The following is a 20,437-nucleotide window of genomic DNA, read 5'->3' on the forward strand; positions in this document are numbered from 1 at the left end:
GTGACCTGGAAGACTAAGTGATAGAGAGAAATCAAGCTGAACAAGAGAGAAAATTAAAAAAATGAAAATAGGGAACTCACTGAGACCATCAAACATAATAACTTTTGCAATACAGGGTTCTCAGAAGGAGAAGAGAGTGGAAAAGGGGGAAGAAAGTTTATTTGAATAAATAACAGCTGAAAACTTCCCAATATGGGAAAGTAAATAGAATTTCAGTTCCAGGACACACAGTAAGCCCCCAAGAAAATCATCCCAAAAAGGTCCACACCAAGACACAGTAATTAAATGGGGAGAAGTAGAGATAAAGAGAGAATTTTAAAAGCAGCAAGAGAAAAGAATGCAGTTCTATATAAGGGAAACTCCACAAGGCCATCAGCTGAATTCTCAGCAGAAACTTGTCAGGCCAGAAGAGTGGCATTATACATTCAAAGTACAGACAGGAAAAAGACCAAAAAACAAAAACCTGCAGCTACAAGACTTTTCCCAGCAAGGGTATCACTCAGAATAGAAGGAGAGATAAAGAGTTTCTAAGACAAACACACGTTAAAGGAATTCATTACTACTAATCCATCCCTAAAAGAAATGTTAATGGGAATTCTTTGAGTGGAAAGACCATGAGAGTATGAAAAATAGGAAGCACAAAAGCAGTAAAATTAACTATATATATAAAAATCAGTTAAGGGATTCACAAAGATTTGCAAAATAATGTATATAAACATGACACCATATACATAAAACTTGGGGTGGGGGGGAGAGGAGTAAAGAATGGGTTCAAACTTAAGCAACCATCAACTTAATATAGACTGCTACATCTAGAAGAGGTTATATATAAACCTAATGGTAACAACAAATCAAAAATCAGTAATAGATATGCAAAGAATAAAGAGAAAACAATTCAATATGTCACCACAGAAAGCCATCAAAGTACAAGAAAGAGAGCAAGAGAAGAAAGAAACAGGAAAGAACTATAAAAACTTCATTGCCAGTATAAAAACTGGCAATAAGTATGTACTATCAATGATTACTTTGATGGGGGTGCTTGTGTGGCTCAGTTGGTTAAGTGTTTGCCTTCAGCTCAAGTTATGATCCTGTGGTCCTGGGATTGAGCTCCATATCAGCCTCCTGCTCACTATTTCCAGATGATAGGATACTCTATACAGAAAATCCATAGGACTCCACCAAAAACTACTAGAACTGATACACAAATTTAGTAGTCACAGGATACAAAATCAATGTGCAGAAATCTGTTGCATTTGTATACACCAATAATGAAGCAGCAGAAAGCAAATTAAGAAAACAAACTCATTTACAATTGTACTAAAAAATAATAAAATACCTAGAAATAAACTTAACCAAGGGGGTAAAAGACCTACACACTGAAAACTATAAAATACTGTTGAAAGAAATTGAAGACAACACAAAGAAATGGAGAGACGTTCCATGCTCATGGGTTGGAGAAAAAAACTGTCAAAATGTCTATACTACCAAAAGGAATGTAAAGATTTCTTGCAATCCCTATCAAAATACCAAAAGCATTTGTCACAGAACTGGAACAAAAATCCTACAATTAGTATAGAACACAAAGACCCTGAAAAGCCAAAACCATCTTGAAAAGCAAAACTAGAAATATCACAATTCCAGACTTCAAGTTATATTACAGATCTGTAGTAATCAAAACAATAAGGTACTGGCATAAAAACAGACACATGGATTAACAGAATGGAATAGAAAACCCAGAAATAAACATACTATTATATGGTTAATTAATCTTCGACAAAGGAGGGAAGAATATGCAATGGGAAAAAGTCTCTTCAACAAATGGTGTTGGGATTATCTGGACAGTTATGTGCAAAAGAATGAAACTGGGCCACTTTCTTACAGCATACATGAAAATAAACTCAAAATGGATTAAAGACCCAAATGTGAGACTTGAAACCATAAAAATCCTAGAAAAGAGCATAAATAGTAATTTCTCTGAATCAGCCATAGAAACTTTTCTCTAGATAAATCTCCTGAGGCAAGGGAAACAAAATAAAAAATAAATTATTGGAACTACATCAACATAAAAAACTTCTACACAGCAAGGAAAACAATCAACAAAACTAAAAGGCAACCTAAGGAATGGGAGAAGATATTTGCAATGACCTATCTGATAAAGGATTAGTATCCAAAATATAATAAAGAACTGATACAGAGGGCAGGTGTTGCATGGAGCACTGGGTGTAGTGCATAAACAATGAATCTTAGAATACTGAAAAAATGAAATAAAAAAAAGAACCAATACAAACTAATACCCCAAAACCAAATAACCCAATTAAAAAAATGGGCAAAAACCTGAACAAATACTTCTTCAAATACAACACTTATGGCCAACCAACACATGAAAAGATGCTCAGTATCACTTATTATCAGGTAAATGCAAATCAAAAGTACAATGAGATATCTCCTCATACCTGTCAGAATGGTTAAAGTCAATAACACAGGAAACAACAGATGTTGGTGAGGATGGGGAGAATGGGGAACCCCTTTGTATTTTCGGTGGAAATGAATGCAAACAAGTGTAGCCACTCTGGAAATCAGTATGGAAGTTCCTCAAAAAATTTAAAATAGAACTACCTTACAACTCAGCAATTGCACTACGAGGTATTTCCCCAAAGAATACAGAAATTCAGAGGGATATATGCACCCCAATATTTATAGCAGCATTATCTAATAGCCACATTATAGAAACAGTCCAAATGTCCATTGATTGATGAATAAAATGTTGTATATATATGATGGAATATTACCTAGTCATAAAGAATAAATTTGCAATGACAAGGAAGAAACTAGAGAGCATTATGCTCAATGAAATGTCAGAGAAAGACAAATATTGTATGACTTCAATCATTTCTGGAATTTAAGAAACAAAACAATGGAGCAAAGGGGGTAAAAGGGAGAGAGAGAGAGAGAGAAACCGAGAAACTGACTCTTAACTATAAAGAACAAATTAATAATTACCAGAGAGGAGGTGGATGGGGGGATGGGGTTAAATAGATGGTAGGGATTAAGAGTGCCCTTGCTGTGATGAGCACCTGGGGGTGTATGCAAGTGTTGAATCACTATACTGTACATCTGAGACTAATATTACATTGTACGTTAACTAACCAGAGTTTAAATTAAAAGCTTTAAAAATACAAAAAAAAAAAAAACTCACAAAAAACAAAAACCACCCTATGGTCCAGCAATTACACTACTTGGTATTTACTTCAAAAATACAAAAACACTAATTCAAAGGAATACATGCACTCCTAAGTTTATTGCAGCATTATTTACAATACCCAAATTATGGAAGCAACCCAAGTACCTATTAATAGATGAAAGGATAAAGAAAAAGTGTGTGTGTGTCTGTGTGTGATTTCACTCATATGTGGAATTTAAGAAACAAAACAAATGAGCAAGGATTAAAAAAAAAGAAGAAACAAACCAAGAACAGTCTAAAGTATACAGAACAAACTGATGGTTACCAGAAGGAAGGTAGGTGAGGGATGCACGAGATAGGTGATGGGGATTAAAAAGTACACTTAGCATTGGGAAAAAAAGTACACGTACCACAATGGGCACTGGATTATTGAATCACTATATTGTACACCTGAAATTATAATATTGCATGTTAAGCTATACTGGAATTAAAATAAAAATCATAATAAAAAAGTTTCATGAGAGGTATACCAAACTGAAACATCACATTGCAGTTTATGTTAGTAACATTTACAATAATGTTTATTGATGATTCTGAATGTTTGTTTTCAAACTTAGCTCAGTGTCAACAAATTTTCATTTGTTTCACTTTCAGTTCTGAAATGAATGTTTTTTGAGCTTCTAAATAGGTGTGTTCCTTCAAGTTACTATACTGTTCTATGTTACACACAGATAATTTGCAATTCAGTAGGTCAGAAAATCCATTGTATGAATATGCCTCTATGACAGGGAATCTTTGACATACAAGGCAGTAGTAATAAGCTCTTCTATATACTACACCAAGTATTAATGCAGCCTTTCTTAGTTTCTAGAGCTGACCCTAGGAAAATAGTGATCTGGGTGAAGTCCGTCTTCAATTCTACATTCTTGTTCCTCGAATTGTGTTTTCTCTCTTCCCCCATGAAAACTTTTTTTTTTGAAGACCTACTCTGAAGAGCTTATCAACACTAATCACTTTAATTATTTTTTGCCAAAGAAAATTTACATTTAACAGAGGTTAAAGGAATAAAACACGAGAATAGTAATTTGGTTATAATTTGAAATTTGGTCAGAGAAAGTCTCTTTGGGAAAAGGAGTGCAAAAAAGGGAAAGAGGATGATGCTTTTAAAAATCATGCCCTTAAAGAAATTCCCCTATTTTGACTAAGTCAATTCAAAAAAATCCCTAAATGAAATCATCTCAAACCTGTCATCTTAAAAAAAACAAAAACAAAAAACAAAACCCAGAGAACAAAAATTGGTATATTCAGAATTAAATGGAATGCACAGACTTAAGCTATTTTCATTTCTCTATAAAAGATTTTGCATCACCATAATTAGATTGAAATATCTAGGTGAGCATTTGCATCTGATACAAAGTGGTTAGCTCTCAGGGTGACCAGGAGCTGGCTGTACATCAGACAAACTTATGAAAATCAGAATACAAAATAGAGTGCTTTAGTAAAATTCAATTATACATCCTCTTTACCCAAGAGTTGATAAATATATCTGATCATTTGATCTTAAAAAAATTTTGGATATATCAATATTTAAGCTTCTGACATTGGATGGTAAAACTCAATATTAGAACCAACCCTTTATTTTTTGTTTACCAGACAATATAGGGACTATTAATTGTTAAAATACGAGTTTCAAAATACAACATGTGAGACTTTATAAGTAACCTGGGATATATGTCACCCAGGTTAAAACAAAAAACAAAACAAAAAAACTTCTCTGGGTACCAGATATAGAGAAAAATAAGAATTTAATTGAAAATGTAATGTTATGGGGTGCCTGGGTGGCTCAGTGAGTTAAGTGTCTGCCTTCAGCTCAGGTCATGATCTCAGAGTCCTGGGATTGAGCCCCACGTAGGGGGCTCCCTGCTCAGAGGGGAGTCTGCTTGTCTTTCTGCCTCTACCCCTCCACACTACCTGTGCTGTCTTTCTCCTCTCTCTCATATAAAACCTTTAAATTTTTTTTTTAAAAAGAAAATGTATTATTCTGATATTTCATTTTCATTTCCCTTGAAAAATGATAATCTGATATTCCTGTGATTTCAAAACACATATGGATGAATCATTGGTAGAACACATGATCCAGTTATACAGTATTCTGACAATATCCTGTTATTGATGGTCCAAATTGCAAACACCTTCAAGAGAAGTGAAATATACTGATGTGTATGTGTATAGATATATGTGTGTATATATATATATATATCTTTATAACATATATTGTATATAAAATGGTAAACCAAAAAATAAGAGTCACTGAGGAACACATTTTTGATGTTTTCTGTGTCAATATCCAACACTAATATTTTTGCTGATGGCAGAAAAAGTACCATCATGGGTTTTTGAGTATAAATTAATCTATATTAGATATGCATCGTTTATTCTTTTATTGATCTGTTTTACCTATGGAAAGTGTTGACCTCTTTTGTGCATTCATCTTTTAGAAGATGTTCTATTTCTATGTGTTAAAAGCAAAGAGTTAAATGGTGTCATACTGAATTCTTAGTGATGAATCTTATTAAACACAATGGTCTTTACTGATGCTCAATAAAAAAGTTAACGTACAAGGGATCAATACTACTCAGACCTAGGTTTAGCAGTCTTTGGCAATGATTTCAGTACTGACAAAAAGTCTATGTGTAGAAAAGAAAATGACCCAAAGAACAAGGACCCTGCCAACTTTTTTAATCCTTATAGGATTATTGTCTACACCATTGACATTGGGCTCATGTTCAATTGTGTATGCAGGTTTTTTTGTGCCAAGATGGGGAGTGTGACTGAGAAGATATGTACCTATAAAATGTCCATTTAGAGATAACAATTTTACAGTGACTACAAAAATGAAAACCAATGAGTAATACAAGAACATTGACTTTGGGAGAAAAATAGTATCATCCTTGTTCCTTTCACTTAATTGGATGTCTTACCAGATTACCTTGGCAAATAAAGAATCAAAGTCAACCTGCCAGGAAAGAAAAAGCATGCTGATAGCAGAATTATTCCAACCAGTATTCAAATATACCTATGTGGAAAGGTTTCTCAGCTAAGCTCAACCTGCATACTTGCACACAGAGGACATATGCAGAGTAGAAACTGTCAAGTTGTCCTGATTAGTTACAATTTCTATGTAATTTGGTTATATTTAGCTAATATTATAATTCATTGCATGAAGGATCCTTACCCATCTGAGAGCAGTCTCTAAACTGGTATTTAATAGTTTTGAATTAATTAATTTCTCAAGCACCATGGTGTAAAATCATCAGAAGGCTTTGACTTTAGCACTGATTCTTGGGTTTACTCAGAGTCAAACTTGGAAAAGTGTCTATTTCTCAGTGCCTGCATTCATCAGCTGTCATCTGTGAATAATTTATATTCCCTTCCCTTAAGATAAAATGTGATAATAACTGAAAAAATGCATTTTGAACCATAGAGTAAGATATAAATGGGAAGTTTTATCATCACCACCACCACCATCGTCATCATCACCATCATCCTGCAGGCATAAGCATTCCATTTAAGCCTCTCAGTAGCTGAGAAGAACAGTTTCCCGTTCCCTTATATGCTGACAAACATTCTTGCCTGGTGGATTCTTCAGGGCTATCATCTGTCATGCTTGGAGCTGGGCAAATTTCACAATGTGACATGGTGTGGTAAGGAATAACCTTTGTGGTCAGTTAACCAAGTGCAGGATGCAGGCAGTCCTCAGTCTCACATCATCCTATGGAGTGTGAAATCCATTCTACTCCTAGAGGAAATACCCTTCTACCTGTCAGGCTCCTCATACAGAGTAGGTTTGAAGAAGAGATCTGCTCAGGGGAGAGTAAGGAGGCTGTTTAACACAGACAGTCTCTTTGAGAGCAGGTCTCTTAAGAGGGTCTGAGCAAGCTAGGTACCTTGTGCCATTGACCAGGAGGCAGTTGGAAAACAAAGTCTGTGGATGTTACGTGGAAGGTGGAGGGAGCTGCTCATCTTGTGGAAGGCTGAGATTGGTTCCTCTGCTGGCTGGGACAATAAGGAGTGCCCTGAGATACAGCAAGCTCATTGTTCAAGCATTGCAGAGGGAATGAATATGCAGGACTTGAACAAATAGCACTGAACCTGGTATGATACTGACTTACGACCAATTCGTCTTTGAGAAAGACCATTTTATTCCTTCCTAATTCCTGAAAACTGGATCTGCAGGAAAGTTTCTCTGATTTCTGCATCATGCCTAATCATTTTATAAGAGGTGTTTTGGTCTATATGTGGGATCTGGAGCCTGTCAGGCCTCAAATCCCAGTTCAGTCTAGGAGTTCGATGACCATCAGCATGTTAGTATCTCTGAGCCTCAGTCTAATCACCGGTAAGGCACAAATTACAAAAATATCTGCCCATAGATTCCTGCAGATATTAAAAACACTGAGTTAAGCATCTCCCAGATATAAAATACTCAATAACAGTTGCTATTTCTTAGACCTTTAGGTTTGATCATGAAGCATTAAAGGTCGTAGAAGCAACACTTGCTGACGGAGGTAAGGAAAGGAAACTTATTGATTACATATATTGATCCTCTATACTGTTCCAGGCATTTAATCCTCAAATAATCTAAGGTTTAGAAATAGCCAAAGTAAAACCAATGAATCACTGAAGTACTAATTAGTAAAAACGTATTGTGCACACACTGAGAAAGGCAGTTTGCAAACTGGAACATTCAAACTAAAACATGGAATGAGGCTCGGGGATATATTGTTAGAAAGCAGCTTAGGCAGTGAGAAAGCAGTGATTGTTTGTTCTTCACAGTGACCGGTTATAATGTTAGAATCTTCTTAAGTGATAGGGACTGGCCAGTTTTTATCTCACATCAACCTTGGGAGTTTAAGTTTTGCTTGTGATTTTCAGAGGCAAAAGCAAGAGCTGACCCAGGTCAAGTTAGTCTTGTAAAATAAGCTAACCTAAGCTTTGTTTGTATGACTAAACTGGTTGTGTCCATTCAGGGAATTTTCAAGGATGGTATCCATTTGTTTTTGATTTTTTTTTTTTTTCCCAATTTATTTATTTTCAGAAAAACAGTATTCATTATTTTTTCACCACACCCAGTGCTCCATGCAAGCTGTGCCCTCTATAATACCCACCACCTGGTACCCCAACCTCCCACCCCCCCGCCACTTCAAACCCCTCGGACTGTTTTTCAGAGTCCATAGTCTCTCATGGTTCACCTCCCCTTCCAATTTACCCAAATTCCCTACTACTCTCTAACGCCCCTTGTCCTCCATGCTATTGGTTATGCTCCACAAATGAGTGAAACCATATGATAATTGACTCTCTCTGCTTGACTGATTTCACTCAGCATAATCTCTTCCAGTCCCGTCCATGTTGCTACAAAAGTTGGATATTCGTCCTTTCTGATGGAGGCATAATACTCCATAGTGTATATGGACCACATCTTCCTTATCCATTCATCCGTTGAAGGGCATCTTGGTTCTTTCCATAGTTTGGCGACTGTGGCCATTGCTGCTATAAACATTGGGGTACAGATGGCCCTTCTTTTCACGACATCTGTATCTTTGGGGTAAATACCCAGGAGTGCAATTGCAGGGTCGTAGGGAAGCTCTATTTTTAATTTCTTGAGGAATCTCCACACTGTTCTCCAAAGAGGCTGCACCAACTTGCATTCCCACCAACAGTGTAAGAGGGTTCCCCTTTCTCCACATCCTCTCCAACACATGTTGTTTCCTGTTTTGTTAATTTTGGCCATTCTAACTGGTGTAAGGTGATATCTCAATGTGGTTTTAATTTGGATCTCCCTGAGGGCTAATGATGATGAGCATTTTTTCATGTGTCTGATAGCCATTTGTATTTCTTGATTGGAGAAGTGTCTGTTCATATCTTCTGCCCATTTTTTGATGTGTTTGTCTGTTTCGTGTGGGTTGAGTTTGAGGAGTTCATTATAGATCCTGGATATCAACCTTTTGTCTGTACTGTCATTTGCAAATATCTTCTCCCATTCCGTGGGTTGCCTCTTTGTTTTTTTGACTGTTTCCTTTGCTGTGCAGAAGCTTTTGATTTTGATGAAGTCCCAGAAATCTATTTTCGCTTTTGTTTCCTTTGCCTTTGGAGACGTATCTTGAAAGAAGTTGCTGTGGCTGATATCGAAGAGATTACTGCCTATGTTCTCCTCTAAGATTCTGATAGATTCCTGTCTCACGTTGAGGTCTTTTATCCATTTTGAGTTGATCTTTGTGTACGGTGTAAGAGAATGGTCGAGCCCAGGACCTGACGGATTCCCTGGGGAATTCTACCAAACCTTCCAAGAAGAAATAACACCTATTCTCCTGAAGCTGTTTCAAAAAATTGAAGCAGAAGGAAAACTTCCAGACTCTTTCTATGAAGCCAGCATTACCCTGATCCCCAAACCAGGCAAGGACCATACCAAAAAGGAGAATTTCAGACCAATATCACTGATGAATATGGATGCTAAGATTCTCAACAAGATCCTAGCCAACAGGATCCAACAACACATTAAAAAGATTATCCACCATGATCAGGTGGGATTCATCCCTGGGCTACAAGGATGGTTCAACATTCGTAAATCAATCAATGTGATACAACAAATTAATAGGAGAAGAGAGAAGAACCACATGGTCCTCTCAATTGATGCAGAAAAAGCATTTGACAAAATCCAACATCCGTTCCTGATTAAAACGCTTCAAAGTATAGGGATAGAGGGAACATTCCTGAACCTCATCAAATCTATCTATGAAAGACCCACAGCAAATATCATCCTCAATGGGAAAAAGCTTGCAGCCTTCCCGTTGAGATCAGGAACAAGACAAGGATGCCCACTTTCACCACTCTTGTTCAACATAGTATTAGAAGTCCTAGCAACAGCAATCAGACAACAGAGAGAAATAAAAGGTATCCAAATTGGTAATGAAGAAGTCAAACTCTCTCTCTTCGCAGATGACATGATTCTTTATATGGAAAACCCAAAAGACTCCACCCCCAAACTACTAGAACTCATACAGCAATTCAGCAGCGTGGCAGGATACAAAGTCAATGTGCAGAAATCAGTGGCTTTCTTATACACTAACAAGGAAAATACAGAAAGGGAAATTAGAGAATCGATTCCATTTACTATAGCACCAAGAACCATAAGATACCTGGGAATAAACCTAACTAAAGAGGTAAAGGATCTATACTTGAGGAACTATAGAACACTCATGAAAGAAATTGAAGAAGACACAAAAAGATGGAAGACCATTCCATGCTCTTGGATCGGAAGAATAAACATCGTTAAAATGTCTATACTGCCTAGAGCAATCTATACTTTTAATGCCATTCCGATCAAAATTCCACCGGCATTCTTCAAAGAGCTGGAGCAAATAATCCAAAAATTTGTATGGAATCAGAAGAGACCCCGAATCGCTAAGGAAACGTTGAAAAACAAAAATAAAGCTGGCGGCATCACCTTACCTGATTTCAAGCTTTATTACAAAGCTGTGATCACCAAGACAGCATGGTACTGGCATAAAAACAGACACATAGACCAGTGGAACAGAGTAGAGAGCCCTGATATGGACCCTCAACTCTATGGTCAATTAATCTTCGACAAAACAGGAAAAAATATACAGTGGAAAAAAGACAGTCTCTTCAATAAATGGTGCTGGGAAAACTGGACAGCTATATGTAGAAGAATGAAACTCGACCATTTGTTTTTGATTTTAACAAGTCATACGTTGTCTTCATTTAGAGTTGAGAAAATTGAAACCCTGAGTGACTGTTTGAGGTCACCAATGGAGGAGATCTTAGGGCCATCTGACTCTATGACCTTGCATTTGTCTGTCATTCTATGTCAACATTGTTGTTCCTTCTTTCATTTTTTCTCTTACCCACTTTCCAATAAGAATTATTATAAAACACATTTATATACAGTTCCCACAGACATGCCTGGAGGCACCTCAGAGCGTTATAATTACCCAAGAAATGATGTGCATATCTTCTTCCTTATAATCTTCCATAGAGTGACAAAGGAAAACTTCTTCTAAAAACACTCTTATCTCCTCCAGTGTTTAAACTCTGTGGCAGATGATCACCTAGAGATACAAACAGGCATCCCTCTCCTAACATACACGAACACACACACAAGCACAGTAGACATCAGAGTGTGGGCAGAGAGGTATGTGAAACAAAATGTGATCCTATCACCTGCAGTGAAGTTGCAGGAAAACAATCGGACTCAAACTCCAACTCAAAACCAAAAATCAGTTTTGAATCTCAAAATTAATTTGAATCAGTTTGCTTCTTCAATTTGGAAAGGAAAAGCGAGCCAACCAGTGATTGCAGGAAGCAGAAATACAGATTGGTTACTGAGAGAGAGGGTGGAGTTCTGGGAAAGGTTGGATAGAAGACCAGACATTGCTTCCCAGTCTAAGGAGATGCCAGAACACGAAAACTCCAGAAAACAAAATCAAGCAAACAACAGAAAAGGCTCAAGTCTATGGCAGGATATGTCCTGAGTGGGGTCTAGGTCTAAGTCAGGTAATATCTTTGAGGAGAAGGGAAATGGGAGTCAGGGCACGGTACCTTTGTTTAAGGAAGGGTGTGTGACCCATGCTTGAGGCTCCATCCCAGAAGGACTCAGGGTCTGCCAGCCTCAGGGTCAGTGCAGCTAGTACTGCTGTAGGAATTCAGCACCAACAGTGACTAAAACAGAAATTAACTGTCCTCATAACCAGCAGCATCCTTAGATGATTCATAAGACAGTCCACTGACTGCTACTTCCCAAGTACTGTGGAACCCAGAAGATGGTAGCTTTTAAGGAAATATAGGGACTCCCTCTGCCCTATATCATTAACTACGGAACCAAAGTAAAGGAGTCACCTCATAGGACTGGTGTTCCTGGGGCCCAGATACAAAGTAAGGATTTTTTTTTTTTAATTGTCCACTGACTATATATAGCCCAGTAAGCTAATTTTAAATGCACGTGCGCACGTACACACACACACACACACACACGTTATAAACACACTCTATATTGTATACATTGCACCTGAGCCAAGGGCCAAGGTCAAGGTGTAATAAAACTTAAAAAGTTGTCCATGGAGGGCTGATAATCCAGGCCTTCATCAGAGTTCAAGGGCTATGGTTTGCTTTATAGTCTTTTGTGTTTAATTTTATTCAGTAAAATGTCAATATTCTGAGAAGGGATCCATAGGCTTCACCGAATTATCTAGGAGTAATGGCAATAAATATGTTAGGGCCCCTGCTGTAGGGGATCCTGATGAAGGAGGAAGAAGAACTGGCAAATACTGTGCTTCAGTTCTGACCTTAGAGTTCTGGATAGGGTAGGTAGGACAGAATCCCTGATCGTGGTAGACACATGTCATATTAACATCATTCCTCCTCTAAGAGGATGGTTGGTCTCACTATAAATGTAACTGTATTCTCTGTTATTTGAGAAAAAAAAACTGTATTCTATGTTTACTTTGATACCTCTTAAATATCTTTTATGATATGAATATTCTATTTCAAATAAAAAGCTTTTAAAATTTCTATTTCTATACTATCATATCCACCTATTAGATTTGTAAGGGCTCTCCAGAGATAGTTGAAAACATGCCATGATATTAATTTAAGCATCTACTCTTTTTTCCACACACGTCAAAACAAGTTATATCAGGGAAAATAATGCACATTTCTTACCTGATTATAATTTCCAGTGTCATATATCATCTTCAGTAAATACTAATTGCTACTAACTGGCATTTGATTGGAGCAGTAAAGAGGTGGACCCATTCTGTTTCACTAATTGATTCAAGTTGGATTTTGGCCAAGTCTTATAAACTAAATGTCCAATAATAAGGGAATGATTAATGGAATCTTAGCACATCCATATGACAGAATAATGTGAAGCCATTAAAATGGTATTTTAGAAGAATACTTAGCAAATTTATTATAAGCATTTCCCAATTTTACTATCAGTACCTTAGAGAATGAAATCTAGATTCATCATCCTGGACTCTAAGGTCTTGCATAATTGGGCCCCGGCATAACTCTCCTTCCCATGTTAAACACCTGTCTCCCTCAGTCATCACACTTCACACTGGTCTTGATGTTATTTCTGCAACATTTAAAAGACTTTTCCACTGTCAAGACTTGGCATTAGCTGCTCCCACTGCCTTCCATATCTTCACCTGGACAATTCCTTCTTGTCATTGAGAAGGGCCTTTCCTGACCCTAACTCACTTTTTGGTATATTACTTTGTTATATGACTTTCACTATCTGATACTGCTTTGTTTTTAGTTTTTTTTTTCTACGCCTTCTACTAGAATGCAAGCTTCTTGAAAACAGGGACTTTATCTTGTTCATTGTTTTATTACCAGTGTTTTGAAAAGTATGCTCGGTAAATATCTAATATATATTTTTTGAATGAGTAAACCAGTGATCTTTTATTTCAGAAGTAAAAATACTTATTTTAAAAGACTTTAAATAACATAAAAAAGAATATAAAATACCAATAATGACTCTATCTGGGTAAAATTTCATCATAGATAAACTGGTGTATATTAAGGCATAGACACACAAATCTACGGCAATTGAGGTCATCTAATTTTATTCCCTCTTTGGTTCTCCTCTTTTCCTTATTATATTTTTCTCTTTTCTCTCTCTGTGAAACAAAATAAATTTCCCTGATAAGCTCCTGTATAACAGCTAAGCGATAATTTAAATTTCCCGGGAATCACTCTGCAGAACTTATCAATGTATCTATTTGCCCCAAAAGAATACTCTTTCAAAGAAGAATTCTCACACTCATATTTTTCCTGCCCTCTAAAGTATGGAATAGGCACAATGATGGGATAGTGTGGAATGTTGTGGGACATACAGGAGATGCAACCACTTTTTTCTTTGTGATGGGTTGGGGAAGACCTCAGGAGGAAGTGACTTCATAGCTGAGACCTAAAAATATGTCCAAATCAGCCACACTAAATTTATGAGGCAGGAGACCTGAAAGGTGGGAGAGGAAGGTCATCTCAAACACAACTACTATATGAACAAAGGCCCTAAGGGAAGAGAAAATTGAACTTTAGGAGGGAATCTAAGTTCCAGGATACAAGTGCACAATGTGTTAGGGGACTTTTGATGGTGGGGATGTAGGTGGAAGCCAGATAAGTAGAGCTTCTTGTTAAATGGTTTACCTTAAGGACAATAAGAAGCCTTTTAAGTGCTTTCCACACAGAAATATTGAGGAGTTTTGCATTTTACAAAAGTCATCCAAACTGCTCATGGAGAAATACAGAAAGAGAAAAAAATTATAACTTGCGTGCCTATACAAACATAAAATGAGTATTCTTTCGTACATAGAGGGAGAAGACAAGAAAGCCTACATGTGTTACAGACTTACTTCAACCATCCAGGCATCAAGCAACAGAAAAAGGAAGTAAGTGTACGGTGTCCTTGATGGCTACTTCTAGTGAAACCCTCGGAGACCCTTATTATCAGGTCAAAAGTTAACTTTCCTTGTTACACCATCACTAAATAATTGTCACTATGTTTTAGCTGGCATGGTAGCTATCATAAGGGGGTCATAAAATACTCCTTCATCAATTATAAAAGGGCCACCTAAAATTCTTTCCCTAGATGGTCTTTGCATAGTCAGGAAGCACCAGAAGGATCACTGTTTGCAACCCTACCTTACTTTGCTCCAGAAATATAAGATAGAAGTGCTTTCTCCTGGTGACTCCTCCACACACTGACCAGAGTCAGTCTTCCGATGCATAAAACCAATTGCAGATTGGCTGGTCTTCCCCTTCATCTGCTATTCTCAGCACTGTAAGTTTCAGAATTTACTTGATATCTCTGACACATGGATGGTGCCCTTCTCTTTTTTCTTACTTATTTACGTGTCCCTCTACCTCATCTTCACAAAGATTCCTTCAGTCTTTCAAGGATTATGTTGGTAGAAGCAGGTTTTTAAAAAGAGTTAGAGTGAATAAATTAACATGAGTACACAATTTGGTGTCACAACTTGGCTTAGAAACTGACATAGTTTTTCACAGCAAAGGAGAGATGGTCTATTATTAGGGGGCATCCCTAAGACTTTTTGTGATCCAACAAATATTTTTTGGCTCCTAATATAAATATATATATATATCCATAATTAATGGGGACCAAAGATAAGAAAAATCTATCCCTCCCCCAAAAAAAGACACACAAAAAAGCCAATCCTCTCGGGTTGGTGCGCATTCCTTTATAACTATTCAAAGACTTCACTTTTGTCATTATTCCTGTTGTTCTTGTGTTAGTTTCTTGCTGCTACTATAGCAAATTGCTAAGAAGTCAGTGGCTTAAAACAACATAAATTTATTATTTTATAGCTTGAGTTCAGATATGTGAAAGAGGTCTTCTGGGCTAGAATCAAAGTGTCATTAGGCAAGCTGCATTCCTTCTAGAGACTCCAGTGGAGAATCCATTTCTTGCCCTTTCTAGTTCCCAAGGAATGACCCACATTTCTTGCCTTGTGGTCCTATTGTTCTGACTTCTACTTTAATAATCACATCTTCTTCTGTGACACTGTGTCTCTCTTTTATAAGGACTCTTTGTGATTATACTGTGCTCATCTGGAATATCCAAGATAATTTCCCCATCTCAAGACCCCTAAACTTAATCACATGTGTATAGTCTCCTTTAATATGAAAGATGATATGTGCATAGGTTCTGGGGATGAATGCATGGGCATCTTTGGGAAGGATTATTCTGCCTACCACACTCTTGCATCTTCAATTTACAACAATTTTACTCAGTCTTCATTTCTTCTAATTTACCTTTATGCCTTTATATTCTAATTTGTAAAAAGTAATAAAAGTTGCACATACTATCTAGGGTTGCTGAGAAGAGTAAATGCTTAGAGAGTCTGGTACTCATCACACACTTAAGAAGATACTATTACTATGGGAAATCGTAGAATTTTATAACCACCCTCATGAGGTTAAGATTTCCACTGTCCATAGGTACTTATGGTAAGTGATAGGACTTATGAGGTGATATATGGGAATTTAATAAGGTATAATACTTTAGTAATTGATTCTGAGAACATACACACTCAAATTATGAACAATATCATCATTACTCTTGAAGAATCATCAATATTAGCAACTCTACCAGAAAATTTTAAACAGATTATTTGCAATGTTAGCTTCCTTTCCCATCTGCAAGGTTAAAAAAGTATTTATTCATTTATTTTCAGCCTTCTTCCTTCATGTAAGATCAAGAAGAGATTTTTTTTTTAACTTGAGCTTTTCTATCCCCATATCAAGTGAGTGTCCCCTTTGCATCAGCTATTTCTTCAGTTTTTTGTGATGCAATTTTAATAAATACAAGTGGATCAAAACAGAGCATCATAAATTTAGGACAACAAATGGAAAGAAAGATAAATTGAGCATCACTGGAAAGGGTGTTTCTCCTCAAGAGAACAGGAAGAATAGTAGCTTAAATAAAGAGAAGTAGGGGTTCAGAGTTACAGTGGGGGAGAGAGATTTTGAGGTAATCAGTTGTAACTCTAGGGAAGGATACTGAAAATGACAGAAATAGAACACATTTTAAAGATTTTCAGGGCAATGAGATTTTTTTATTTTTTTTAACCCTTTGACATTATTTGAGAGATGCCAGCAAATACTGATTTCTTTTCATTACTTTCAGTTGCTAGGTTCTTTTTTTCAACCCAGCTCTATGTTTTGACTGGTCACGTGAGGCTTAGTTTCTGTTTGAATTTTGTATAATCCGGTGGATATGTTACATTCCTTTCAAATTGCTTAAAGGCTTCCATGTCAGTCATACTTACCCAACAATTTACAGTCCATCTGCCTACTCCACCAACAATCTTGTCAATCCCTATTCCTCTTATGAAAAGGAACTGACCCTTCTTCATTTCAAATTCACCTTTTCTACCTGCGCTAGCTCTATCATTCTTTCCTTCAATTTACAAGCATGTCCTTACAATATACACCCATGCATACTTTATAAATTCTACTTTTCTTGTGAGCTAGTGCTCTCATTTTCTCCCTTTTACAAACTTTGTTAAAGACTCTACAAAAACTACTAGCTCTTTCCTAATTTGTTACTAAACTCACTTTGATCTAATTTTTTGTTTTAATAAGATAGAAAAGGCACTTGCAATAATCAAATCCAGTGTTGTCTTCTATTTAACTGACTACTCTAGAGCATAATAATATTGGTCATGCTTTTCTCTCTTCACTATAATACATTATAGTATTTTATTTCTATAGTATTTTTTTCTATTTTCCGCCTTCAGTTTACTGTAATTCTGGATTTTTTTTCTTGTGCTGGATATTTTTTCTTGCACAACTGTTGGTAGATCCCATGATTCCATCTTTGACCCTTAACCCTTTAAATTTGCTTTTCTCTTTGATATAATCAACTTTTACAGATTTCGTAAATACCAATGGACATTCCCATCTAAACAAAATTTAACAGGCTTTATAAAATTCCTCTATAAAGCCTCTCACGTTTCCTGTTTCTTCAAGTGAAACCAGTGGTGTTTCTATTAATGGAAGTGTCTAAAGTTGAAAACTCATGTATTCTTGATATCATCTGGCTACAAAGCACACACTGAAGATGCCTGTTAATTATGAAATTGCTCTCCTTCCTCCATAGCACTATCAATTCTGATTTCCTTTCCCAATTCTCTCAATTATTTCAAGTCACTGAACTGAGCCTTCTTGCAATAATTCTTACTCTCTGGTTTATCCTTTTCACAAAAGACTTGAGCCTGGCACTACCTACTTTAACACTTGTTTTCAATTGTGGCCAAAGATGATATATAAGTCCTTGACAATACCACCACAAAATCCTTTCATTCACATACCAAGACACATCTCATTTTTAACTATGCTAACTTTTAAAATGGTATGCAGAGCTGAGGAGCACTACTATCAGAACACCAAAAAGAAACTCTCTAAAGGCACCCAACAACATGGTTTCAGGCAGTGTTCCATAGCTATAAATGCTGGCAAGAAGTTCTAATGGACAAAGCTCTTGAGCACAGAGAGAGTAAGAGGCTAGTTGAATCTGTGGCACTCCAGAGGCATGGTCATAAACGTTTGACAAGCACTAAAAATGGTTCAGAAAGAACTAACCACTGGCAACACTACAGAAAAAAAATAGTTACTTGGCATCTTTATAACTTCCATTTCCATTTCTGAAACCTTCTTTTTTGTCACTTCCGCTCTTCTCTCCTCTCTCCCCTAATAAATATGCATAATATCTTTCAACCCAGGGGCTATGACCTGCCCATGGACCCTTTCTGTGAATGGCTTACTTGACATTTCCTCATCATGAATTTTTCCCCAAACTCCTCTACCCTGCCTTTCATTCACACAGAACAGGAGGACAATTTCTCTGCCACATTACTATTTTGCTGTTCTTTTCTATTTTGTCTGTGGCAGATGGTATTTTCTAAAGATGGCGACATGGTATCGCTCATCTCATGTGTTCTAGAACCTTGCTACTTTCCTATCAAGGCGTGGAGGTTAATTCCTCTCCCCTAATTCTGAGCAGACTTGAGACTGTGTATCCAAGAGAGTGTGGCAAAAATTATACCATATTAATTTGAAGACTGGCCTGAAGAGGGTGCATCATCCATCTTGTTGACTGAAACACTGACCCTTGGGGCCCTAGGCTTCAATGTGAGGAGTGTGGTTGCATAGAGGAAGGCCAAAGTAGTCCATGTAGAGAAATAACAGGGAAGGGCCCTGAAATCCATGAAGATAGAGAGAGAGAGAGAGAGATGCTTCCAATGGATTTCTTCATTTTTTGAAGAAATCTGACTGTCTGACTATAATCTCATGATATATTCTGAGCCCAAAGTGTCCAACTGGACCAAAATTCCTGACCCACCATACATGTTAGAAGTTAAATTATTTTAAACAACAGGTTTTGTTTTATTCCTCAAACCTCTACTCCATATTCAGAATAAATTCTGTTTTGTCAAAAATAATTGAAGTTTTCCCATTCTCTGACTTGGTTTAAGAGTAAGCATTATTTAGATGTGACTTAATTATGGCCAGTACAACATGAGGCAATATTTTCTGGGAAGCTCTGGGAAGGAAGTAAATCTACAATAAAAAATGCATTTTCTTCAAATAGCTATCTTTTCTAGAAATGGTGCTAACCTATAAAAAGCATACTGGGGGTGACCGAATAAAAAGAGAGAACCCTGGGTCCTTCTGTTGATGAAATGAATTTAGCCAAACTGTTGATGATATGAATTAGCCAAAACTGGGAATGCTGTGATATCTCTTGTATATAAAAGAATATATTCTGATGTAGTTAAGAAATTTGACTTGAATTTTCTGTTATTTGCTGCTTAAATCATCATACCTTTTTAAATACCTCGATATAAATGCATGTGGTTGTCAAGGATTATCACTATATCCCTTGCATTATGATTTAGGAATAAGAATGATCAGAATAAGCAGGGAAAGAAAAACATTTAAGAAGTTGGCAAAATAATCCAAAGCCAAAGCAGAGAACTGGTTATAAAAATTTACTAGGCTTCAGACTGACTGGACATATAATAAACTAGTACCAAGACATCTGAAACAAAGCAGTGTTTTTTAATTAGGAGAACCACCAGGAATCATCCAAGTGATTAATCCTCAGGAGCACAGCTTTTCTGAGTGTCTGGGGTACTAAGGAGACTAATAGAATAAATTATAAAGTACACACAAAAGTAACATTCTCATTTCATAGAACGACTTAAAACAGGGACAAAGTGTTATGGTCTTAGGGTGAGTGAACAAGAGAGAATTAACTCAAGACATTGACCACATGGTAGACTTGTGTTGAGACCATAAAAACACAAGACAGCAATGAGTTATCTTACTAGGACTGACCTTGTGAGCAGGCAAAAATTAATCTTAAGTTGGTGCTTATTTTATATTAGGCATTATTCTAAAGATTTTACATTTACCAACTCATTCAGTTTTCTGGAAAACTCAGTGAAGCATTCATGCTAATTCCTTCCTAATTTTCAGACAAGGGAAACAGACCCAGAAAGGTTGAATAGCTCGCTCACAGTCTTATAGTAAGTGCAATTCTGAGATATGAACCTCATGCACCCCCACCCCAGAGCTTGTGTTTTAACCTTTGTGCTGTATTTTGAGGATGATTTCCATGGTTAAAGTTGCAGCAATCCCTACTGCTTC

The sequence above is a fragment of the Neovison vison genome, chromosome 4 (genome assembly GCF_020171115.1).
Source record: "Neovison vison isolate M4711 chromosome 4, ASM_NN_V1, whole genome shotgun sequence".
Taxonomy (NCBI): domain Eukaryota; kingdom Metazoa; phylum Chordata; class Mammalia; order Carnivora; family Mustelidae; genus Neogale; species Neogale vison.